Here is a 26,665-nt window from a genome sequence, read left to right as displayed (position 1 = left end):
TGGTCCTTACGGAGTTCCCAGCATCCACTAGGACGTCAGAGAAAAAGGTGTTTTGGATAAGAAGTACAAGCTGGCTTCTGCCGGAAGTAGTTTAAGCAATAGCCTGGTCCTCTCACTATAGCTGCCAATCACTGTGAATGATAGTTATTTCAGGGTCCTGCTGAGGTGTGACCACTCGGAGGTCTAGAGGTTGCATAAACCTGTGGCTCATACCCTGGCTTTAAGTGCAAAGTTGTTTATATGTGGTCTGAGATTACAAAAGGCATGTTCTGGGAACCAATTGAAAACAGGAAGCTTGAATATAAATTCAATCTTCTGTGAAACTCTTCTCTCTTGAGGTTAATAGTTTATTTGGTTCTACAAAGGTTCCACTTGGTGTTATGCACAACCCACAACTGTGAACAACAAATATAACAACAATATGGATGTATTCAATAACTGTTTCAGATATAAAGAGACTGTTCTGTACAGTTCGTTCTGCTGGTATAAATGTCACACATCTCTCTAACAGAGACGGGTAAGTACCTAAGTCTTGCGCCCAGAGTTAGGTACTTTCCCACTGCTGCAATACAATCCTTTAGTCTTGGGGAGACCTAGTACTTAACAAAGGCTGCATAGGAGGGTTGCGCTTTTGAACCATCCACTTCTCTTTCCACTAATTTAGAGATGTACACAATGATGATTTTTGCACAGTTGAGCATTTATCAGGCAAATGCGCATGCGGCTAAGTTGTACGTTGTATGTGCCGCGATGGCCTAGTAGTGGCGATCGCAGAGAGGTTTTTTTTTTTGCAAAAGTGATTGACATTTGGGATTGTTGTGGGCTGTAGTGGAGGAATGGTGGCACAAGCGCTGGAGTCTTTGCAACCACTTTTGGGTTATGTTGTCTGAGCCTGCGATTCCATAGGTAGTAACAGTGGTTCAGAAGCCTCACTGCCTGCGGCCATGCTGCATGACCTTATGGATACTGTGAGATGAGGCTGCATCTTTGCAGGGATTTCCCAGGGGGTATCTCAATACCGGCAAGATGTGCTAAACCTTGGAGAGTGATAAAGTGGAGAGAGACAAAGTATCAGCCAATCAGCTCCTGTCATTTTCCAAATACAGCCTGTAACATTGGTAGTTAGGAGCTGATTGACTGGCAGATAGGGGTCTGTTTACTAAGACTTGCACGGAGATAAAGTACCAGCCAATCAGCTCCTAACTGACATTTTTCAAACCCAGCCTGTGACATCATGGCAGTTAGGAGCCGATTGGCTGGGACTTTTATCTCCGTCATCTTTATCTCCATAGAAGGCTTAGTAAATAGATCCCTTAATCTCTTTTCACTTGTTCCCTCTCCAAGGCATACTGTAGTACATCACCCCACAAATCCAGGCGGCAGTAATATTTCCATATTTTCACACAGTCGATGTGTACAAACTGAAACAAGCAGGATAATGGTAGGAACAGGCCCCCTTGAAGTAACGATATGAGGCTTCTATCAAACTGGTACTTTCGCAAGCAGCCCTTACACAGATGCAGCAGCAGGTTTCTGTGAGGCTTGGCTCTGGCCACTTTCCCTTTGGTGTAGGTTGCAGCAGTTTGACGCCATTGGCTGCGGATACGCAGAGACTCCACCTATGAACAGGCGCAGTGATCTCATTGTGCATGCGTGCCGCTACAGGCTTTTAATGGCTCACCCGTCACAGCACTTCAGACTAGTTATTGCAAGTGATCCGTATGCACCTAGCTCCTGGTTCCGGACTGCCCTCTGGTGACTTTCACCTTGGTCTGACCACGTTTCCTGGATAATCAGTGCTTATTGTTTCACCCTGGTGCCCTGACCTCTGTGTACTGACCCAAAGCTATACCACTGAGCATGGGGTTGGTGTATCAATCAGAGAAAAGAGTGGAGAAATGGACCAGTGGAGAAGTTGCCCCTAGCAACCAACCTACTTATTATGTACCCATAATCTACATGTGCAACTAATGTATGTTAATGATTCATCAGTTATTATTTGAATATAGTTTTGTAGAAACTCTTATCTAAATCTAAGTTATATTTTAACAAAAATGATAACATAGTCACACAGGGGTATATTTATCAAAATATATGAGTGGGATATCCCCAGAAAACAGGCATTTTGGAGGGTTACCCGAATATATCAAGCTTCACCAGGATGTATGTATGGGAGACTATTTTCTTTCATAAAAGTGGTAGCCTTGAGGGTTCCCCTGGAATGTTGGGGCTAGAGCTTGCCCCCGGTAGCCACCAGCATGTTTGGGTGGCTTTAACCTTTGTAGACTATTGGCTACACATCACAAAACTCTCCGGAACAGGCCTCCCCTGCAATGACCACTCGCACACAGTGGTGCCAAGAGGGGGGGGGGGGGGGGGGGGGGGCGGATTACAAATTACCCAGGCCCAGGTCTGATGGGGGTCCAGGTTCCCTACCCTTTGTGTGGCAGCAGCAGCTCACTTACAATAAAAAAATTCTATATTCTTTTCTAAAGGTGCATGGCCACGCCTCCTGTGATTATACCACACCCCCTGCAAAGTACAGTACCGGGGCCCAGCCAGGCTCTCTACTGCCCTGCTCGCACATACGTGATTTATTACACTGTAGTGTCACCGGATCCCAAACCTAGAAGGTTATAAATATTACTACATTCAGGTGTTACTTTATTTCTTATTGATGCAGTAAAAAGTGATTGTAAATTATATGTATCAAGACTAATTCCAGATAAATAATAAATATGCACCTTGTAGTGAACTTGACAATGTCATTTAAAATTGAACCTTATTCCCAGGTGTAATATCAGTACTGGATACTTAAGGTAATTTCAGCACCACGGACAGCTCTGTGCTGAATAATACTGTGTGCCACTTAGCAGAAGTATCCTTAGATAGCTAAGAGATGACATGAGCCTATTTGAGCCCTGATTAGCCTAATTTCTTACGGAAATATCCAATCAAAACCCTGGAACATACCTAGCAAAGATAAAGGTGATGGTTAGTACAGTTTTCTCTATCGGAAATCATTGAAGTGGTTTATATAATTTTAATCAGCCATCCTACTGTCCTCTATGCTCTGGCTGTCATCAGCAGAGAGCACTCAGCTGGGCTACTGCCGAGATCTTTGTACACCGCTGATATGGCCGATGAATGCCACAGGCACACATTAATGTTCTTGCAACAGAGCCTCAGTCTCTAGAGTTTAAAGATGTGGACGCACAAAGTTTTAAATTACTTATTTTAGAATACAACTTTTTACTACGTTGATCATTAATATTCCTCAGTTTATCATTTGCATTTTAGACCCTAAAACGTTCAAACTGTTTTGACTTTGAAGCCCTGCCAAACAGTGACAGCAACAAATGAAATTCTGAAAATGAAAACGCAACTAATGCCGATGGCTGAGACGCATTTTAATTCAGATTTGTGTCAGAAGTATGTGCAACTTGACTCTTGTTATTTATTAATTGCAATTTATTGCAGAGCCAGTGACTTCTTCGTTTATCTCCTTTTACATACCGCTGATTGACGTCTAATTAGAGTACTTCAGAAAAAAAAAAAGCAATTAAACTTGTAAATGTGTAATTGTGGACAATTTAGTGAGCTGTCAATCTAGGTTTGAACCATGAGTTAAAGTTAAATAAATATTAGTGATATATATGGGTACGCCAAAGGGCCAATAGCTCATAAGGGTTGGGTGCAGCCATTGGTGGGGCGCAGCCTGGACAACGGAGGCGTGTCCAGACCATTGGGGGAGTGGGCCGCGGCGGCTGCATGATGTCACACTCAGCCGCTGCGACCGGGGATACGAAAAGTAGCTCCCTGCCAGAGCACAGGAGCTGCACAGGTAGTGAGCTGCCTGTCAAGTACAAAAGCATCACCGTTGTGCGATGCTTTTGTTCTTGGGGGGGGGTTAGGGCCTGACACCTGGGGCGGACTAGCCCCGTGCTGGGCGACCCCCCCCCACATGTCAGAGTAAATGATCATAGATGTGCTAAATTTAGCACATCTACGATCAAATCTCAGTTACCCCCTATACTGGGTTATCAAATGGATAAGATCCAGGGGAATGTACGAAACAGAACCAAGATTTGTAAAAACAAGACCGGAGGTTTATTAACTTCTTTATGACGTCCTGGGGCATATTCACTATGCTGCGGTTTATTAATGCTGCCAGCAGATGTTTTTAAACCACCAATAGGAATTAATGGGAAACCAGCTTTCTATAGTATTATTTCCTATTGCCGTTTTCAAACGATCAGCTAGAACTGCCAGTGATCGCCAACCCCCATGTTTTGGTTTTGGTTTTAATTTATCATTGTGTTCTAGTTCTCACAAAACCACCAAGTGTTTTGGTTCAGATTTGGTTTTTGGTTCGGTTAAAAATCGATAAAAAAAAAATCGATAACCATTGAATAAAATCGATAAAACCAGCTAAAATCATGTAATTTATGCAATCCAAAACCCGAAATTCGGATTTAAAAATCCGAATACCGAACCGAGGGAAGATCAGAACTGGGACTCAGATCGTATCTCCTCGGAGGATTCGGACCGGGTTTTGATTTGTTTCAGGTCCACAAAATTTGTGTGGATTCGGATTTATGGAGAACCGAACTGCCCATCTCTAGATATAGGAGGTTAGCAAATACATACTGTACATGCATTGGCATGTATATATAATGGGTGCAAGGAGTGTTGTGCGCATGGGCTTCTGGGTCCCATACTTACCCTTCCTACGTCCCACGGTGGCTGGCGGTACAAACAGAAATCACCGGGAAAATGGCACTGTGATCATTTTACCAGTGATTGGTACATGCGCAGTACAGGTGTCTCTGTGATTAAGACACGGACGCCATGTTCCCGGAGACCAGCGCATGTACGGCAGACTATGGCACAAAGCCAGAGTCTCCTGCACTGCCAGAGAGTAGGGGGCCCGATTGAATCCTGCAAACGGGCCCTCCCCTCTTTAAATCCACCCCTACTTACATGGTAATAATTACAAGTCTGCACTTGCTCACCACACTGTCTGCACACTTACAGTAAGCCATGAGATGTTAAAAGTCCAAATGGCTGAAATGTGAAACACATCTCCCAGCTTAGGTAGGGACCTTCTTTACCAATGATTAGATACAGTGAAACATTCAGTAATGCACATATTGCCCTATGTTGCACATATTCTCCTCATAAAGTATATGGGCCCCACATAATCCCCCAAATTTGCACACTCACTTTGGACATATTAATTCACATTGGCACACACCTGCAGTTTACGGTGGTGCACCTCACTTGTTTGTTTCAACTGTGCAGACATGTTTGCTCATTATCAGCAACGGCATCCGGTGCAAGCAGTGTATATACATGTCATATGGCATTGCCAGTATATGTGTGTGACGCGGTGCCTGTACAGTGGGTCGAACACGCTCACCTAGGTGGCTGTTAGGAAGGCTCCATATTTATGCAAAAGTGTTTCCCGCTACCATAGTCACTGAACCAGCAGACCATTGCCATACCCTCCAACAATTTACACATAAAAATCGGTAGAAATTCGAAAATGGGGCGTGGTCATGGGTAAAGGGGGGCGTGGTCAATCCTTTTTCCTATACTTTCAATGGAAGTTTGGAGAGCCAAAAATCGATACAGACCATAAAAAAGGTCCTGTACCTGCCAAAAAGGTACAGTTGGAGGGTATGCATTGCCGCAGTACGTTGCAGCGCACTTGTTGGCGCCTCTAACCGACCTTCATGTGATATTTTTCCATTATCATATGCTTTCAGTGTATAGAACATAATACCATTTAGAGTAAAATGATCCTGGTTACTTCTGTATACAAAGTGCTATGATGCAGCGTCTGCAGCTTTTTTCTATGATAAGTTTCATTGTGCTTCATGTGCATTGAATAAAATCGATAAAACCAGCTAAAATCATGTAATTTATGCAATCCAAAACCCGAAATTCGGATTTAAAAATCCGAATACCGAACCGAGGGAAGATCAGAACTGGGACTCAGATCGTATCTCCTCGGAGGATTCGGACCGGGTTTTGATTTGTTTCAGGTCCACAAAATTTGTGTGGATTCGGATTTATGGAGAACCGAACTGCACATCTCTAGATATAGGAGGTTAGCAAATACATACTGTACATGCATTGGCATGTATATATAATGGGTGCAAGGAGCGTTGTGCGCATGGGCTTCTGGGTCCCATACTTACCCTTCCTACGTCCCACGGTGGCTGGCGGTACAAACAGAAATCACCGGGAAAATGGCACTGTGATCATTTTACCAGTGATTGGTACATGCGCAGTACAGGTGTCTCTGTGATTAAGACACGGACGCCATGTTCCCGGAGACCAGCGCATGTACGGCAGACTATGGCACAAAGCCAGAGTCTCCTGCACTGCCAGAGAGTAGGGGGCCCGATTGAATCCTGCAAACGGGCCCTCCCCTCTTTAAATCCACCCCTACTTACATGGTAATAATTACAAGTCTGCACTTGCTCACCACACTGTCTGCACACTTACAGTAAGCCATGAGATGTTAAAAGTCCAAATGGCTGAAATGTGAAACACATCTCCCAGCTTAGGTAGGGACCTTCTTTACCAATGATTAGATACAGTGAAACATTCAGTAATGCACATATTGCCCTATGTTGCACATATTCTCCTCATAAAGTATATGGGCCCCACATAATCCCCCAAATTTGCACACTCACTTTGGACATATTAATTCACATTGGCACACACCTGCAGTTTACGGTGGTGCACCTCACTTGTTTGTTTCAACTGTGCAGACATGTTTGCTCATTATCAGCAACGGCATCCGGTGCAAGCAGTGTATATACATGTCATATGGCATTGCCAGTATATGTGTGTGACGCGGTGCCTGTACAGTGGGTCGAACACGCTCACCTAGGTGGCTGTTAGGAAGGCTCCATATTTATGCAAAAGTGTTTCCCGCTACCATAGTCACTGAACCAGCAGACCATTGCCATACCCTCCAACAATTTACACATAAAAATCGGTAGAAATTCGAAAATGGGGCGTGGTCATGGGTAAAGGGGGGCGTGGTCAATCCTTTTTCCTATACTTTCAATGGAAGTTTGGAGAGCCAAAAATCGATACAGACCATAAAAAAGGTCCTGTACCTGCCAAAAAGGTACAGTTGGAGGGTATGCATTGCCGCAGTACGTTGCAGCGCACTTGTTGGCGCCTCTAACCGACCTTCATGTGATATTTTTCCATTATCATATGCTTTCAGTGTATAGAACATAATACCATTTAGAGTAAAATGATCCTGGTTACTTCTGTATACAAAGTGCTATGATGCAGCGTCTGCGGCTTTTTTCTATGATAAGTTTCATTGTGCTTCATGTGCAGACACAGCCGCACACATATGTACAAGTGTCTCATATCAAATTAATCAGCACAGTCTCCCGATGCATCCTAGTCACATTGCATTGCAATTAAGATGTATTTTCTACAGAGAAGACACCCGGCGTTAGTAGAGGTGCACGGGACCTGGCGGCTCATTCACGCCTGATATCTCCCGCTCCATGGTGTATTGATCCTTCATGTATGAGGACACAGCTGTATGTTTCATAATGTTCTCTTATACTGCGGTGTGTTTGTGCCACTTCTCTGTCTCTTGTACCCCTTTTACACCGCTGCTTCGGCCCGGGTTATAGCCGCGTTAACCTGGGTTGCGGTTTGGTGTGAAAGTGTTTGCACGGGTCCAGTGACCCCGGAATCCAACTTTAGTAGCAAGCAGGGTTGGTCCCGAGAAAGACCCGGATTAAGGGGCAGTATGAACGGGTGATAGTGTAGGAGCTTCCGCAGTATAGTATATATATATATTGATTCACGTTTTTCGCATTTATTAAGATATTTACTGTTAATCACAAAATGAGTTGATATGTCCTTAAGAAAAATGTGCAGAGCTGGTCAGAATACTATATTTGCTGAATAATCTTGTTTTAAGGCATGACTTGTACAAGACAAATGCAACATTAAATGTATTGGAAATGTATCCAGGACGGACAAAGCAACACCAGATATATCCAAGGCTAATTGAGAAGAATAAAGAAAGAAATCTTTTGAGTTTATGTCCGAAAGACTGATAAACGAAATAATAACCATTTTCAAGGCTGTCCTAGTTGCCACTTCTAACATTGTATGACAATCGATGTATTCAAGACATACATGGTGTATTCTGATTGGCTAAAATGTATTGGCAAGCATAAACCCTTTGTGTTCAAGCTATAAATAATAAAGCCATGACGGCCCCCGAGCGGGTCACTTATGATTTGCTTCGGTTACGCATAAATTTGTGTCATCTTATCATTCATTGACCTCCAACCGGTTGCTAAAGGGGAACAGCATTCTGACTGATGACTGAAGAGAGTTCATAATCAGACCTGAATAGGTTAATATACCCTATCATTTGGGAGCATCGTCCGGGGTATTCCAGCATCTCCTCCACTGGCAATAAATCCTCTGATCTTTCAGGAACCGCTGATAACAAAAAAAAACGGTAAGTGAGATTTATTGTGTAGATTTCTACCTGCTCACTTGAACTCAGCGCTTCCTGTGTAAATCGAGGGGAGAGTCCAGTCGGGAAGGTCAGAGGATATCTTAAAGAGCCCAGCGTCAGTCAGAAGAAATTTTTTTTTAAGGTACCATACATGTATGTTATATTGTTGAATTGTGTTATATTGTTGAATTGTGTTATATTGTTGAATTGTGGGTAAATAATTTCAGATAATTTGTCACAAGTGCACAGGGGGAATTAATCAAGTATGCAGAAAACTTTTAAATTGTGCAAGTACTAATGCATGTTTATTAAGAAAATAGAGCCGTTTTATAAAGGTGGCGCATGGCCAAGATATGTTCTAATGCTGATAACCAGTTTGAATTGATAAATAACCAAAGAGGTATATGCAAATCTTGTACCTGTGTTGTTGTGTTAAGAAAATACAAAGGGTCTGTAGCACCAAGATTGCTGGCAATTACAAGCACTGCAGTCTCATTTGGTTATGTGGAAAATGATGATGAATTTTATTGTAAGAATGATTGATTTAACATCATAACCTATTGGCCTAGGAACCACATAATTCCAGGTCTAAGACCCATGTGCCGTGCAGTCTCAAACAGCTGCCGTGCACGCAGATAACAGATATAGGATTTACTGTCATCTTTGTTTTTGTATCCTTGCACTGTTATATGTACTCTGTCAATATGCTTTTGAAAAGGTGGGGGGGAGTCGGGTTGTCTGCTGAATAATGAAACTAGATTCTCCTACACACACTGATAGGTATTTCTCACATCCAAGCATTCCCGGTGTTAGCTGTTACTTTCTGAAGAGAAACAAGCATTAAACTACAACAGGGATACTGATACAAGCAGGAGTCCATATAGGCAGGGGGATAGACCCTTGGAGTAACTTAACAATAATATTAGGGACGCATCTCAGTGATCCAGAAGAAATAATCTATTATGCAGGTCTCACTTGGGGAGCAGTACTAACAAATTCTCCACCAACACAGGGAGGAAGGGGCAACACTACAACCCCAGTCATTTGTCCACAGACGGATTGAAGAAGCTCTTTTAGAGATTCTTTAACAGGAGATTTTAATTCCCTCATAAGGAGTTATTAAAATACCACATCAGGATGGGTTCAAACCCGTGGATATTGTTAATAACAAGGAGGGAAGCAAAGCTTTAAAAGGAGATTTTAAGTCCCTCATAAGGAGTTACTAAAATACCACATCAGGAGGGGTTCCGCGCATGTTCACCCAGGCATGGGAGCGCGGTCTGTAAAGATGTCAGGGCCCGACAAACCCGTGGATATTGTTAGTAACAGGGAGGGGAGGAAAGCTTTGAAAGGAATAAGTAAAATTTTTAAAAGAGCAGGTTTTCCGTCAGAAGGGACACCAGACTTAGAGAAATGGGAAAAATTTGCCTCCTGTAACAAGAGTTGGATAATTAAGCATAATTGTAGAGATCAAGCATCCATCTGGATCACTGTAGCACAAGAAAGAGAAAATAAAAAAATAAGAAAAGCCAAAGAAAAGAATGCCATACCGAAGGTAACAGTTCACGTTGTCCAGGAACAAAGCAAGTGGAAAAACAGAAGCCCAACACAAGGGGCCACCGAAAGAAATTCAAAAGAAGGAACCAAGCAAGATAACAGAAAATGTTATTTCTGCAAGCGAGAAGGACATTTTAAAAAGAATTGCAAGAAATACAAAGAATGGTGTGAAAACCAGCAAGAAAAACCTACAGCATGAAGAAGTGGCTTCCCGAGGTACCTCCCTGCCAAAACACCATCTGAACAAGAAAATGATCAAGTGACCCTTGTACTGCCAACAGGTCACCAATATCAATGCATTATAGATTCGGGAGCAAGCCGAACAATTTTAAAGCAGCAAGAGGTACCAAGTGAAATAATGACCACTGAGACCTAGTCCAGCAACAGCACCTCCACACTATACCCCACCCCTATACCCAGACATGCATGCACACCCAGGTACCCCTAGTATGACCAGAATTGAATCATCTGCAAGCTCACTAACAGTGAAATTGAAAAGAGAAGAACAGGAAAATAGAACAACGTTTGAAAGTGGAAAGATGTACATGACAAGACTTAAGAGATGGTGTCATGCACAGACACTCAGGGCACCAGCAGCCCCAGACTTGAAACAGGAGAAGACTGAGTCCATCAGAACTTACTATGATAAAGTCACTATACGACACACAAGATGATAGAATATGAAAGTGTGCAACTCCTGTGTCGGCAACAGTGTACTCAGTCACCACTGGCAGTTCGATAAAAGTGACTTTACCCACAGGAGACCCAAGGGTTTCAAGAGCTGTTTTTATGCACAACCAGATTCCTCTGCATTTACTTACAGATCAAGCCATTGCAACGACTGGATTGGGAGGTTAAGCCCTACCCTTGCAAGAAAGCAAAGATGTAACCTGAAATACAAGCTGCTATACAAGACTATCTCTCACAGGAAAAGTAAGACAAAGAGGAACAACAACTCCCAGCATAAACATCATTATGTTAAAAACCAGCCTGGGTGGACTTGGACTAAGAAAATGACATGCCAGCAGCAGTGAGAAAGAATATGCAAGTAAAGAAAGAACAAAGTATGAAGAATAATGAATGAATCATAAAGAGAGGTGATTGGAAAAAAAATGAAAAGTTGAGAAACAATATGAAGGTTGCATGAAAGTTTGGAGACTAAAGGAAGTCTGCTTTAAGAAGGACAAAGAAAGACATCTGACAAGTGGTCAGTACTACCTGGCAAGATTACAGAGATAATGCCATGATTTAAAGCAACAGAAGCTCCGGGGTTTAAAGCAAATAATAAGGAACAAGACAGAAAAAGTTCCAGAAGACAAATGAATGATGCTTCTTCTGCCAATATGAAGTACAAGCTTCTTTAGGTACTCCCCAGTGAACATAATGTCTCCAGAGGAAACAGCAGAAGGTATGATTACAGTCACCTTGCCCACTGGAGAAATACGTCTGTGCCTAATGAATACTGGAGCCAGCACACGCAGAAGACAGCAGAGGGAGATACCACAAGAACTGGTGATATCAGAAATTCTTAAAGGGACAGGAGATGAGAGAAATGCAGTCACCAATACCAGCCCAATTCTTGACCTTGGAGTACATGTCCAGTGACTTTGCTGAAGCACAATGTACTAAAGCTTATCCAAGGAGAATACAGTACACACCAGCAGAAGTTTAACTTTCCAGCAACTTATCAAAGGAAAGAACAAAAAGCCATTTAGAAGCAAGTTAAAACAGAAGTTCAGTATTGGCTCATTCCCGCAGTACCAGTTGTAGAAGAAAGGAAGCAATACTACTGGACCGGAATAGCCCTGTGGAGGGGCTATATCACCAAGTGATATATCCACAAAACACACAGCTAAATACAGGATGTGAATGAACTGCTGATTGCCACCACTACTAAAAGAAGCACCAAGAAGGGGCAGTGTCCTTAGTGAAGTTTCTGGAAGACCAAGACTGCAGAGCCTCAGAAGGAGAAATTGCAGCTAGTCAAGCAAGAGTTAATCTTCCTAGGACACTCAAGGTACCAGACATCTAACAAAAGTGAAAAGGAAAAGATTCAGACTGCAAGCTAAGATGCCAACTAGTGTCAAGCAAGTCAGATGATCATTCCTGGGCCTAGTAGGATACTACAGAACACGGATACCTCTAGCACCAGTCTACATGCAAGCATTGTATGACAACACTGAAAGGGAGGAGGGTCCGCATCCTACATACAGCAACAGATGAATTAGGCTATTGAACAGTTGGAAACAGCAGTTGCCTCATCTCAAGCCCTAGAACTACCTGACTATTAAAGAAGGAGGCCATACATAGAAGTCCTTATGCAAAATCATGGACTGAGGTGAAGACCAGTGGCCTACAACTTAAGCAAGCTTGACAGCGGTAATCAAAGAGCACCTACCGGCATCAGAGCAGTGATAGCAGCAACAGCCCTAGAAGAGTATAAGAGCACAGACACAGTGATGAATCAGAAGTCCTAGAAGAGGATAAGAGCACAGGCATAGTGCTGAATCATGAACTTATCATCCAGGGTCCACATGCAGGTACAGAGAAGCATCAACAAGCAAGAACCAAACACCTGTCAGTGGCAAGGCTGACCATGTATGAAGTAGCACTGCCAAAATGCGACAAGTAACCATCAGAAGATGTATTACCCTCAACGCAGCAACCCTTTTCCAACATTAATCAATAAAGGTGTTGAATCTCAAGATTCAAAAGGAGGGACGATTACCCCAAGGGGGAGCCACCAGTCCATCAGATTTCTCAGAGGCAATGGCATTAATCCTACAGAAATGGAGACCACACTTTACAGACACCCAGTTAGTTCAATATGTCGATGATCTGCTTATTGCTGCACAGACAGAAGAGAAGTGCAAAAAAGGAAACAGTATCACTACTCATCTTTTTGGCAGAAGAAGATTGCAGAGTGTCAAAAGACAAGCTTCAGCTAGTACAGAAAAAAGTTGTCTTCTTAGGACACTGCATATCTCAAGGAACAAGGCATCTTACTGATAAAAGAACAAAAGCAATAACTCAAGAAAAAACCCCAAGAACATTAAAAGAAATCAGAGCTTTCCTGGGCCTTATTGGTTATTGCAGAGAATGGATACCCTCAGCCTCATTACTGATGCAACCCCTATATGAATTAATAAAAAAGGAGGCGTCAGCAGAAAACAGGGACACCATTGAAGAAGCAGTAAGACAACTAAAGCAAACCATAATAACAGCCCCAGCATTGGGATTGCCTGATTACACTGTGTATACAAGTACCTCACGCTGTAACAGAAATATTAAGTCAAGAAAATAGCAAGCATCTTTCTGCAGCCAGACTTACCAAATATGAAGTAATTGCCTAGCCTTCATGGAATTAGAGACTTTACCTCTTCCTAAATGTCCAAGATACACCACTGGACAATCCAGACATGAACCTGTTCGTCGATGGATCAAGATATTATGATAATGGATCCCCAAAGACAGGATATGCAGTAACAACTGAAACTGAAGTCATAGACTCTGGAGCATTGCTACCAAGAATGACAGCACAAGAAGCAGAACTCATAGCAATGACCAAAGCCTGCATACATGCTGAAAACATGACAGCTAACATCTAGTCCCAAGATTACGCTGTTATATGGAAAAGTAGGGACTTCAAAAGTGCAAACGGAAAACCCATCAAACATGCCAGTTTGATTATGGAACTCTTCAGAGCATTGGAACTACCTAAAAGAATTGGAATAATCAAGGTACAAGCACATACTAGGAGCCAAACCATGGAAGCTAAAGGAAATGCATTTGCAGATGCAGAAGCCAAGAGAATTGCCTTACAATCAAAAGAACCTGAGCAAGTCTTCATAGCTCAAGATGTGAAGCAAATGCCCAGTGAACAGGAGCTGATCAAAATTCAACAACAAGCATCACAAGGAGAAAAAGAAACATGGAGACGACTGGGGGCAGAAGAAAATGAACATGGACTTTGGAAGTCAAGAGAATTGAAGTACTGTCTACCAGCAGCTCTATTTCCACCCATGTTACAAGTTGCTCATGGACAAGTACACCATTCAAAGGAAGCCATGGTGAATAGAGTACAAGAGCATTGGATAGCTCCAGGCTTCAATAAAGCTGCAACAAACTTTGTAGCAGGATGCTGGATCTGTGGAATTAGCAATCCAGGACAAAGAACCAAGACACCTCTAGGAACTATACCCAAAGCCTTTTACCCATTCCAGAGACTACAAATTGACTATATACAGTTGCCACGATGCGGTCCATATGAATATGTACTAGAAGCAACGGACATGTTCAGTCACTGGGCCGAAGCCTGGCCAGTGAGCAAAGCCACAGCAAAAACCACTGCAAAGAAACTGATAGCTGAAGTAGTATGTAGATTTGGGATACCTGAGGTTATAGAATCAGATAGAGGTACACATTTCACGGGAGAAGTCATGCAGCATATAATGAAAGATTTGGGGGTACAGCAGGCCTTCCATGTGCCTTACCAGCCCCAGGCGAGTGGGAGGGGGGACATCTGAACTTTGACCTTAAACTAAAACTACAGAAAATGATGACATCTTCATAGAAGTGGCACCACAAATAGTCTGTATGATTACATATGACAAACAGATCAGTCAGCTATATCAGTTACCAAACCCTTTTTCAGGATGCCTGTTTAATGTAACTCATTTAATATGGAAAAATCAGACTATTATTTTCTATAAGGATCAAACTGACTACCTAGATCAGGCTTTTAAGCCATTAACTCTTCCCCCCCATAACATAACTGTAAGCATACAGGATATCATTAACATAATCAACAATACAGAAAAATTGGAAGAGCATCTAAGGGAAGTTAATTACTCTACAAGACATGCGCAGATGCAAACAATAGTAGAAGCTGGGGAATTGAAACACATGGCCACACAGTTAAAGAATAACTTACAGCATCACTGGTGGGATATTTTCACAGGAAAATCCCCATCAGCTACAGGATTAATGAAAACTGTCCTACACCCACTACTGGCAATAGTCATAGTATTGATAGGACTGGTTGCTTGGAATTGTTATTTTCCTGCAGGTTCAGTAAACATGTGAACAAGATAAACGCAATCAGAAATGCCCAAGAGGTTCTTCTGTAGAATAGGGAGAAAAAGTGGAATCAAAAAGAGGGGAAATGATAGTGTAGGAGCTTCCGCAGTATAGTATATATATATATTGATTCACGTTTTTCGCATTTATTAAGATATTTACTGTTAATCACAAAATGAGTTGATATGTCCTTAAGAAAAATGTGCAGAGCTGGTCAGAATACTATATTTGCTGAATAATCTTGTTTTAAGGCATGACTTGTACAAGACAAATGCAACATTAAATGTATTGGAAATGTATCCAGGACGGACAAAGCAACACCAGATATATCCAAGGCTAATTGAGAAGAATAAAGAAAGAAATCTTTTGAGTTTATGTCCGAAAGACTGATAAACGAAATAATAACCATTTTCAAGGCTGTCCTAGTTGCCACTTCTAACATTGTATGACAATCGATGTATTCAAGACATACATGGTGTATTCTGATTGGCTAAAATGTATTGGCAAGCATAAACCCTTTGTGTTCAAGCTATAAATAATAAAGCCATGACGGCCCCCGAGCGGGTCACTTATGATTTGCTTCGGTTACGCATAAATTTGTGTCATCTTATCATTCATTGACCTCCAACCGGTTGCTAAAGGGGAACAGCATTCTGACTGATGACTGAAAAGAGTTCATAATCAGACCTGAATAGGTTAATATACCCTATCACGGGTAATCTAGGTTATCCGCCCCGGGTCCAGTTCACAGCATACGGAGAACCATATACAAGCACACAGAACACTGAACTAGGGGCAGGGCTAGTGACATCAGGGGGCGGAGCAGGAATCTACTGGGGCTGAGAGGACACATCATCAACCTTCTGCAATAAGGCACACTGATCCCCCCCTGCTGCCTCCCGCTCCCCTCCTGTGCTACATGACAGGAGAGGGTAGTAACGCATTGGATGGAAACAGGGCTATTCAAGCCGGATTCCTGACACATTGGCAGAACAGTTTCACTGCACCCATTTGCGGTGTAAATGGCTCTGACCCAGGAATAACCCGCGTTTGACCCATGGTGTGACAGGGGTACGTCCTGTGTCTAACCCATAGTGGAATCGTGTACAAAATCCTGGTTCAGACCCAGGATTTTGGTGTGAAGGGGTTATTAGTTTGGCCAGCCAGCTCGCTACAGCCTTTGGCCAATATTGGTGAAAACAATATTGTGAGGTGGTCAAAATTGACTGGAAATGAATGTTATTGAGGTTAATAATACTGTGGGAACAAATGGTCCAAATTATGTGGATTTTAGCTGTTTTTACCAGTTTTTAAAGAAATCCAAAACCAAAACTCCACACTCCATCCACACAAAAAATCATAGCACTACTTCCCCACACTACATCAGGAGCAACCGGAGACCATCTTTGCAATGTACTCAGAGTGCTGCCTGGGCTCCTGCACAACACGGTCCTGCCGATCGCACATGTGCCGCAGCCATCTCATAGCATTGCATCCCCATAGAAACCAACGGGGGATGCGGCTGCCGGCAGGAATGGAGGGATCGCAGCAGCTGTCGGAGATATTTGCTGTGGTCCCTCTCTGTGATACATTTAAATGATGCAAAAAAGTTAGCAATTCCCAAAAATGGGTGTTTTGGGGTATTAAGCCACAAATGATAAATGAGCCCCTTAGCTCCTCTATTTATACCATCACCCAATACTGCTGCTTTTGTCTCAGCAATATTTCCACGATAAGAGTCTCCATCACCCTGGTGGCTACCAAATCTCTTATACATGCCCTTGACACCTCCCATCTGTACTACTGCACCCTCAAAAGTGCTGCTCCCCTCATCTCCCTATCTTGTCACTCTGAATCCACATCTCCTTCTCTGGCTCCCGTCCCCCTACAGAATCCAGTGTAAGCCACTCATCTGAACTTTTGAAGCACTAATTGGCAGATTTATTAAGCCTGGTGAAGTGATAAAGTGGAAGGTGATAAAGTACCAGCCAATCAGCTCCTAACTTCCATGTTATAGGCTGGGTTTGAAAAATGACAGTTAGTAGCTGACTGGCTGGTGCGTTATCACCTTCCACTTTATCACTTCACCAGGCTTAATAAATCTGCCCCTGTATTCCTTCCCCCATTCCTACATCTCTGACCTGGTCTCAGCCCACACTGCCTATTTCCCTCTACATTTATCCTCTAACTGTTACCCCCCTTACTGATTACTTATTCCCACTCCTGCACCCAACACTTCTCCTGTGCTTCTCCCCTCATCTGGAACTCACCCCTACCCCCCTGCCCCCACCACCACCCTATCAGACTGTCTAACAATCTGTAGGGTATTGAATGTGCCCTAAAAATGCACCCGTTCCTCAATGCCAACCTGCTCTCCTCACACTCTTAACATTCACGCTTTCTCCTCTCTTGAAGTTGACCTTCTTCTTATATCCCCACTCCCCTGGACTATAAGCTCTCACAGGCAGGGCCCTCCATCCTCTTGGTTCTCACCCTGCACTATCCCTGTATCCAGTGCTCTCCCACTCTGTGACTTGCATTCTTTCTGTCTGCTCTCCCAGAGCACTGGGTCAACAATATAGTATTGTTTGTATGTATGTGTTATTGTCATTTTCCTTGTACAGTGCTTCGGGTGGTGACGTATAAATAAAATATAATAGGAAGAATTAAAAAAAAACTTTTTTTCAGCTTAGTGCATCTAGAGATGCATCCTATTCAACATATGTATGTACGTAGGGATACGTTGTACCCATGCTTTTCCCTGAATACATTCCAAGCGCAAATGTGTCCAACACTAAATTAGCTCCAGTTTCTCTTTATAAGAACAGAATGATTCTGGCAATTGATCACAGTCCTTTGCGGCAATCATTACAACGAATATACTGTATGTAGGGTAGCGTGTCATTTATGAAGTACTGTAGTACATGGATCCTCAGCGGTCACAACGGGAGTTTGCATTGTATCACAGTAATAACCTTCATCAGTGTATAAAGTGATGCTAATTCTTTCTGCCCAGTTCTCACCTACAGCCGGACACCTCTGCCTCCACATTAATTGCATTGTTATTGATGTCAGCCCAGCTCTGATGGACTGTAATTACTTTGACCTCTAAGAACCTGCTCATGGGTCCTCAGTAAAGTGTCTTAGGAAACACAAACAGTGTGAAAACATTCACAAAAGCCACCAATGTATGGATTCATATTGTAAATTGGGCATGATACTGAGGCATGTATTGCACAATAGTCACCAGATTTGGGTCAGTATTATATACTCGCAATCCCATTGGATTGTGAATGGCGAACTAGCCACCAGGTATACTAGCCACCAGAATTGAGGTCTGCTTTATAGTCAAACTACCAGTATTGGGGTCTGCTCTGTATATGAACCTCCAAGCTTGGAGCCTGCTTTGTATAATAGCTACTAAGATTATGTTGTGCTTTGTATAATAGCTACTAAGATTATGTTGTGCTTTGTATAATAGCTACTAAGATTATGTTGTGCTTTGTATAATAGCTACTAAGATTATGTTGTGCTTTGTATACTAGCTACTAAGATTATGTTGTGCTTTGTATACTAGCTACCAGAATTGGGGCCTGCTTTGTATGCTACCAAGACAGGAGTGTGTTTGTATACTAACCATCAGAATTGGCTCTGTTGTGTACACTAGCCACCTAATAAACGAATATAGACACTCACATTTTAAAATTGGGCATATTTATATATATATGTGATGCTGTCATTGGATTTAATTTGATACCTTTGTGCTCCTACTGTAGTTTTCATTGGAAAATTTTGATCATTTCACACTTTAGTTCCTTGTACCATACTGGTCTTTTTCATTAATTAATTCTCAAAGATTGATAGAATTTTGTTACATACATTCTACCCATAGCCACAGTAACAGCTTTATTCACATTTACTATGATAGAGCACAAAGTAAGGTCGGCTATCAGAATGGAGCCATCCGATATGGCGGGTGACGGGTCCCTGCATCAACAAGTGCATGAACACTTGCTGTTACTGATGCAGGGGAACGGCGAAGGATGCCATGCTACATTTGGCACCGGTGCCTCCGTCCCCGCCCCCCCTAATATTCTGAAAAGGGACAATATGCGGCGAAGGCTTGCATGTACATCACACAGTATGCCGCGCAGTAGTATACCTTAAAAACACTATGCCACAGTAGTACCCATTATACACAGTATGCCACACAGTAGTACCCCTTCCACACAGTATGCCACACAGTAGTACCGCTTATGCACAGTATGCCACACAGTAGTATCCCTTCCACACAATATGCCACACAGCAGTATCCCTTACACATAGTATGTCACACAGTAGTACACCTTATACACAGTATGCCACACAGTAGTACCACTTACTCACAGTATGCCACACAATAGTACCACTTATACACAGTATACCACACAGTAATACCCCTTCCACACAGTATGCCACACAGTAGTACCACTTATACACAGTATGCCACATAGTAGTAACCCTTCCACACAGTATGCCCCACAGTAGTACCCCTTATACACAGTATGCCACACAGTAGTACCCCATATACAAAGTATACCACACAGTAGTACCCCTTATACACAGTATGCCACACAGTAGTACCCCTTCCACACAGTATGCCACACAGTAGTGCCACTTACTCACAGTATGCCACACAATAGTACCACTTATACCCCTTTTCCACTAGCTGTTTTTACCCGTGTTTTTGCACGGGGGCGCGCATCGACACAGGTTTTTAGTAGGTGGAAACGGGTCTACACGGGTTGAGTGACCCGGGAATCCTACCCGGCTATTTTCCTGGGTAAAACACGGTAATGACACGGATAACGGCGCAGTGGAAACGGTCATTAAACGTGTTTTCAGACCCGAGTAACGCTCTGAGACGCTGATTGGTGCTTCTGGGGCACTGGAAGATGATGTCATCCCTGGGAGACACGCTGGGCACATGCAGGCACCGCAGCAGCAAACAAACGCGGATGCACATCTATTGCAGCAGCTACAACACTACGCTGGGCACATGCAGGCATTGAGGCAGTTTGCAAACAAAACACTCTGAAGTCACGCTGGGTACATACAGATATTTTTTATTGCAGCAGCTTCCAAACAAACAGACAATATACAGCAGCAGAAGCCCCCCCCCCCCTCCCTTTTGGTCCTTTTGATGACATCATCTTGATGAGACAGTAAAAAGTCCATTTGTAATGACAGCAATAGGCTTTTACAGAGCTTACCCGGGTTAGGTGGAAACAGATCAGACACGGGAATAACCCGTGTATCGAAGTGTAGTGGAAACGGGGGAGCCGACACGGGTTGTAGCCGTGTTAAACATCCCGGATCGGACACGGTACGTAGGTGGAAAAGGGGTATCATACACAGTATGCCATACAGTAGTAACCCTTCCACACAGTATGCCCCACAGTAGTACACCTTATACACAGTATGCCACACAGTAGTACCCCTTATACACAGTATGCACCACAGTAGTACCTCTTATACACAGTATGCCACGCAGTAGTACCCCTTATACACAGTATGTCACGCAGTAGTACCCCTTCCACACAGTATGCCACGCAGTAGTACCACTTACTCACAGTATACCATGCAGTAGTACCCCTTCCACACAGTATGCCACGCAGTAGTACCACTTACTCACAGTATACCATGCAGTAGTACCACTTATGGCAATATATGAAAAAATCCTAAGCCCCGTTTATGCACTTACCACACAGTAGTACCACAGAATGCCACACAGTAGTAACACTTATACACAATGTGCCACACAGTATTACTGACAATTTATAACACTCATCCTGCTGTAGATTTCAACAGTTACTTTGAAGAGACTATAAAGTATTGTTTATTCTAATTTCTTTGTCATTCTGATAACCCCCCTCCCCCCACTGAACTAAGTCTGATCTAGCAGCACTGTAGTGGTACAGTGGAACAGTGAGGAAGGTTGTAGGGAGCTATGAGTAAGGGTGAATTTAGGAGGCAGTTAGGGTGGGTGTAGGGAACAGTGAGTGAGGGTGAGTGTAGGGAGCAATGAGGGTGGGTGTAGTGCCATGAGGGTGGGTGTAGTGAGAGCAATGAGTAACGGTCAGGGTAGAGTGCAGTAAGGGAGGTTAGGAGTAGAGAGCAGTGAGGGTGGGATGAGGAGAATAGAGGATGGGTGTAGGGAGCAGTGAGTCACGGTTGGTGTAGAGCGCAGTAAGGGAGGTTAGGAGTAGAGAGCAGTGAGGGTGGGTGAAGAGAATAGAGGATGGGTGTAGGGAGCAGTGAGTGATGGTTGGTGTAGAGCGCAGTAAGGGAGGTTAGGAGTAGAGAGCAGTGAGGGTGGGTGAGGAGAATAGAGGATGGGTGTGGGGAGCAGTGAGTGATGATTGGTGTAGAGCACAATAAGGGAGGTTAGGAATAGAGAGCAGTGAGGATGGGTGAGGAGAATAGAGGATAGGTGTAGGGAGCAGTGAGTTCGGTTGGTGTAGAGCGCAGTAAGGGAGGTTAGGAGTAGAGAGCAGTGAGGATGGGTGAGGAGAATAAAGGATGGGTGTAGGGAGCAGTGAGTGATGGTCGGTGTGGAGCGCAGTAAGGGAGGTTAGGAGTAGAGAGCAGTGAGGGTGGGTGAGGAGAATAGAGGATGGGTGTAGGGAGCAGTGAGTGACGGTTGGTGTAGAGCGCAGTAAGGGAGGTTAGAAGTAGAGAGCAGAGCAGTGAGGATGGGTGAGGAGAATAGAGGATGGGTGTAGGGAGCAGTGAGTGACGGTTGGTGTAGAGCGCAGTAAGGGAGGTTAGAAGTAGAGAGCAGAGCAGTGAGGATGGGTGAGGAGAATAGAGGATGGGTGTAGGGAGCTGTGAGTGACGGTCGGTGTAGAGCACAGTAAGGAAGGTTAGGAGTAGAGAGCAGTGAGGGTGGGTGAGGAGAATAGAGGATAGGTGTAGGGAGCAGTGAGTGGCGGTCGGTGTAGAGCGCAGTAAGGAAGGTTAGGAGTAGATAGCAGTCAGGGTGGGTAGGGAAAATAGAGGATTGGTGTAGGGAGCAGTGAGTGAGGGTGAGTGTAGGGAACAGTGAGGAAGGGTGTAGAGAGCTATGAGTGAGGGTGAATTTAGGAGGCTGTTAGGGTGGATGTAGGGAGCAGTGAGTGAGGGTGAGTATAGGAAACAGTGAGGACAATCATCAGTGTGGAGTGCAGTAAGGGAGGATGGGTGGGGAGCCACTGAGCCCAGTGTGCGTTTATGCGCCCCACTGTCTTATCCCCCCCCCCTTCTCGGTGACTGACCAGACCGCTTCCTCAGTCTGCTACTGCTCCGGACTCCCCCTCCTACACTCACGTGTGTGCCGCGTGGTGATCTGGAAGGTGGAGCTCCATAGCTCTGCTTGAAACAATGCTCGGGCATGAGGCAGGCGGGTGGATGGGATTGCAGGTGAATGTGATCGTGGGTGCCAGGCAAGTTACGGTGGATGCAAGGGGAGGGGTGCCAGTTCTCCGCCCCATAGTGCTTATGAGAGCATATGCGCTGTGGGACGAGCACAGTCAGCATCACCCTAATTATGGCCCTGATAATTGTTATCTCATACTTATGTTGCTTTATTATTTATCCGTTAAGGAATACACTGTGATTCTCCTACAGGTGGGCAACATCCATAGGAAAAGAGCATTTCTTTTGACTATAATCCATCTTAATACTTCTATTTTAAATGTATGATTTCCATTCCAAAAGCACTGCAAGAATGTCTCTGTTTTCCCCTCGTTATCTATAATGAATCATTACAGTACTGATAACAGGTGGCTTTGTTCTGTATTGTTTTTTTCTCAATACATTTCATCTCCAGTGCACGTAATCCACAAAGTTGGGTAGCCTGTCATATTTATTGGCTCTTGTCATACGTCGCCTCCCCCGTACTTATCTGGACGCCCTCCATATATTTCCCTGCTGCCAGGTGACATCCTGCAGTCCAGGCATTTTCCCTTACAGAATATCATTCAAGTTAATCAGTAGCTATCATTGCCCCCCTTGTCAGCTCATCATCTTAAGTGTCTTTCATCAATCGGTCCAACAGCATCTGTTTCTCAAATTAAAAGGGGCCTGCTTAGCATATTTAATTATGCTAATGTACAGGTCGCTGTGTCATATTTTGCACTGAGGGCATTGCATCTCTTCAAGCAAATCAGTTCCCATTCCTCATTGTGGAGATTAATACAGTTCTATAATATTCAGCGATGACAGATCAGAACATTGATGTGATAGATCATGGGAGTCATTGTGGTTTTGTATCAAAGTATTCTCAATGCTGATACAAAGTGTTTGTTCTACATACACCAGAATATCATCCGGAACAATTTGTATGGAAAGTTTCTGTCATGACTTCCCACTTCACTCACAAAATGGACACAGCAGCCATTTTCTTCTCTGTCTGCACTGCAATCTGCAGGAAATAAGTGGTAAAGGATATATTTGTGTTGGGCCAGTAGCCCCATAATGGCTTGAGGCTGCTCTGTGTAGCCATTTCCCCCTCCTTCTCCAGCATTCCTTGCTTGGGAATGATAAAGCCTCTACCTGTGTATTCTTCATTTCGATGACTGGAAAGTTTAAGGGAAATTCCCACCCGAGCAGAACGTAGGATCTCCTGTTTATAGTGTTTGTTTAGGTCACCTAATTCCACTTGGAATAATATTTTTAGTGTTAGCTCTTAATCATTCCAATACACTATGAAGGCGGGTAAGACTGAGCATTTCACCCCTGATCCAAATACATGATGGCTGCCAATTACAGGTAATTCTGTGGGATTTATTCTAAATTGGATGCAATCAAAATCGCAGAGTTGGTTCTACACACAAGTTTCCAACTGCCACCCCTAACTGATGTGGCTGGTGAGTGACTTCAGTACCAAATAAAACACAAAGGGGGTCATTCTGAGTTGTTCGCTCGCTAGCAGTTTTTAGCAGTCGTGCAAATGCTAAGCCGCCGCCCTCTGGGAGTGTATCTTAGCTTAGCAGAAGTGCGAACGAAAGGATCGCAGAGCGACTACAAAAAAAAATTGTGCAGTTTCAGAGTAGCTCCAGACCTACTCCTAGCTTGCGATCACTTCAGACTGTTCAGTTCCGGATTTGACGTCACAAACACGCCCTGCGTTCGGCCAGCCACGCCTGTGTTTTTTCGAACACTCCCTGAAAACGGACAGTTGACACCCAGAAACGCCCCTTTCCTGTCAATCACTTTGCGGCTGCCATTGCGACTGAAAAGCTTCGCTAGGCCTTGTGTAAAAATACTTCGCCCGTTGTGAAAGTACGTCACGCGTGTGCACTGCGCCGCATACGCATGCGCAGAAGTGCCGCTTTTTCACTTAATCGCTGCGTAGCGAACATTTTTATCTAGCGATCAACTCGGAATGACCCCCAAAATCTCTGTACGCAATGCACATACATTTCATTTAATGACAATGAGTGTAGATAGTGGCTTGCAGCAAGAGAACCAGATCTAATTATAATGTGTTTGTTTGCCTTTATGACGAACATATGTCGAGCCTTCACCAACCGAGTATGCAGCATGCTTTATTTGTGTAAAACAAGAGATCACTGCTTTGCATTTAAACTTTTTAAGCCGTGTTGCAGTAGTTTTATTTTATTTGCATATGTAAAACCCTGCTGGTACTAGGTATGCATAACTGCAGTCACTGTGGGCGGGATTCACTAAAGGGAAAATGCGGTATACCCCCCCGTTTTACCGCATTTTCATATGTACTAAACCCCGACTGCCGCGTTTTCACCCGATAGGTTATCGCCATCTTTTTATGGCGATACCCTATAGAAGCCTATGGGATTCTTACCGCTGCTGCATCCTGCCGCTGCCCCGCGCCGCTCACGACGACCCCCCTCCCCCCGACATACCTGTGATCTGCTGCTGGTGCGGCCCCCTCCTCCTTCTCCCCCGCAGCACAGCCTTGTCTCCTTCCGGCTGCAGGGGGGAGGAGGAGGAGCCCGGGGACTCCCTGCACACGTCACCTCCCGGGTCTGGGAGGTGACGGAGACCCCCGCCGACCCCTGCAGACATCATCGCGGGGGCCTCCGATACCGCATTGCGATTCTAATCGCATGTTAGTACATATGCGATTAGTATCGCTGCGGTAGGCGGCGAGGGGCGGCGATGATTTATAGTACATCCCACCCTGGGTATGGTGCATCACACTTACTCTCCTCCGGCTGGTCATGGGTAAGGCACAGGTACCAGTGGGTCCCCTGAATAATCAGTTGTTTAATTACAGTTGCATTGTTGGAGTGGACTACAGGTGCCAGTGCAGCACAGAAAGAATTGGGCGCCAGGCCATCTCATAAAACTGCATAAACAGTTTATTCAACATAAAAGCAGGGACATAGCAGGGATAACTTCTGAACACTCTCCTCTCCTCCAGCACAAAGCATAATGGTTAAATTAGGTCACATATCACGCCAACTCCTCCTGCACATTAATCGTAGTGGTTACATCAGACTACATCAGGACACCTCCAGCACATCACTTAATTGCAGCAGCATAAATATGGTGAACAGCAGTACATACCAGGACATTCTGGGACCGGTAGTGCTACACATCACAGGTTACAATCTCTCTCATCCATAACGAGGACTCTTATCAAAGGGGGGCTCCTAAACATGCTGCGTGGCTTCCAACCACTCACCCAGATAAGTCCTCTCCTGAGACTCACACCTGGCACACTCTTCTAGGGCACCACTAAAGGTGGGCATCACCCTCTCACTGGACCCTGGGTACTGCTGCTCTCACTCTGCGGTCTCTCCCTCTGTCAGGTGCCCTGCTGTGACTGGCAGCACTCCCCACATGTTCTGTGTGGGGCTCTCACTGAGGCTGCATTCTCCTCATATTACCAGCTATTCACAAAGACGGGGACCACGGGAACGACGCCTGCCCATCCCCATGGCCCCAGCAATCCTCCTGCTTCTCACTAGCTTACACTCCACTCTTCTGCTCTTTCCTAGCTTTCACTTCCTGACCATCCCTCCGGGCCTTCCTGCATGAGGCTTGCAGGTGAAAGCTGGCTGAGCTACAAAACTCCCCCAATCAGTGCACAGGAAATAGCCCTTGCTATACATGATAAAGCTAAATAGCTGTTAACTCTTGCAGTACCTGTTAACCCTTGCAGTTCCAGGCTATTACACATAACATTTTCGTGAAATCACATGCAGGCTGCATCCGTCGTCATCCTCATCCTCATTTGTGTGCAACTTAGACCAGGGTTTCAGCACCTGCAATGCAGGCCCCTCCAGACAGGTGCAATCGTGTCATGTCTGTTCAGCAGCTGTTATAGTCACAATTTGTGACTACACGCCCTTGTTGCAGGGGCAAACGCAGGTTTCGTGAGGTGGGGTTTCCGCACACACGAGTGTGTATGTGTTTGTGTGTGTGTATATATATATATATATATATATATATATAAAATAAAATTACCACCTACATGCCTTTCACATTTGTACATTT

This window comes from Pseudophryne corroboree, chromosome 7 (genome assembly GCF_028390025.1).
Source record: "Pseudophryne corroboree isolate aPseCor3 chromosome 7, aPseCor3.hap2, whole genome shotgun sequence".
Classification (NCBI taxonomy): Eukaryota; Metazoa; Chordata; class Amphibia; order Anura; family Myobatrachidae; genus Pseudophryne; species Pseudophryne corroboree.
The sequence above is the reverse complement of the archived record's forward strand: the minus strand, read 5'-3'. Positions refer to the sequence as shown.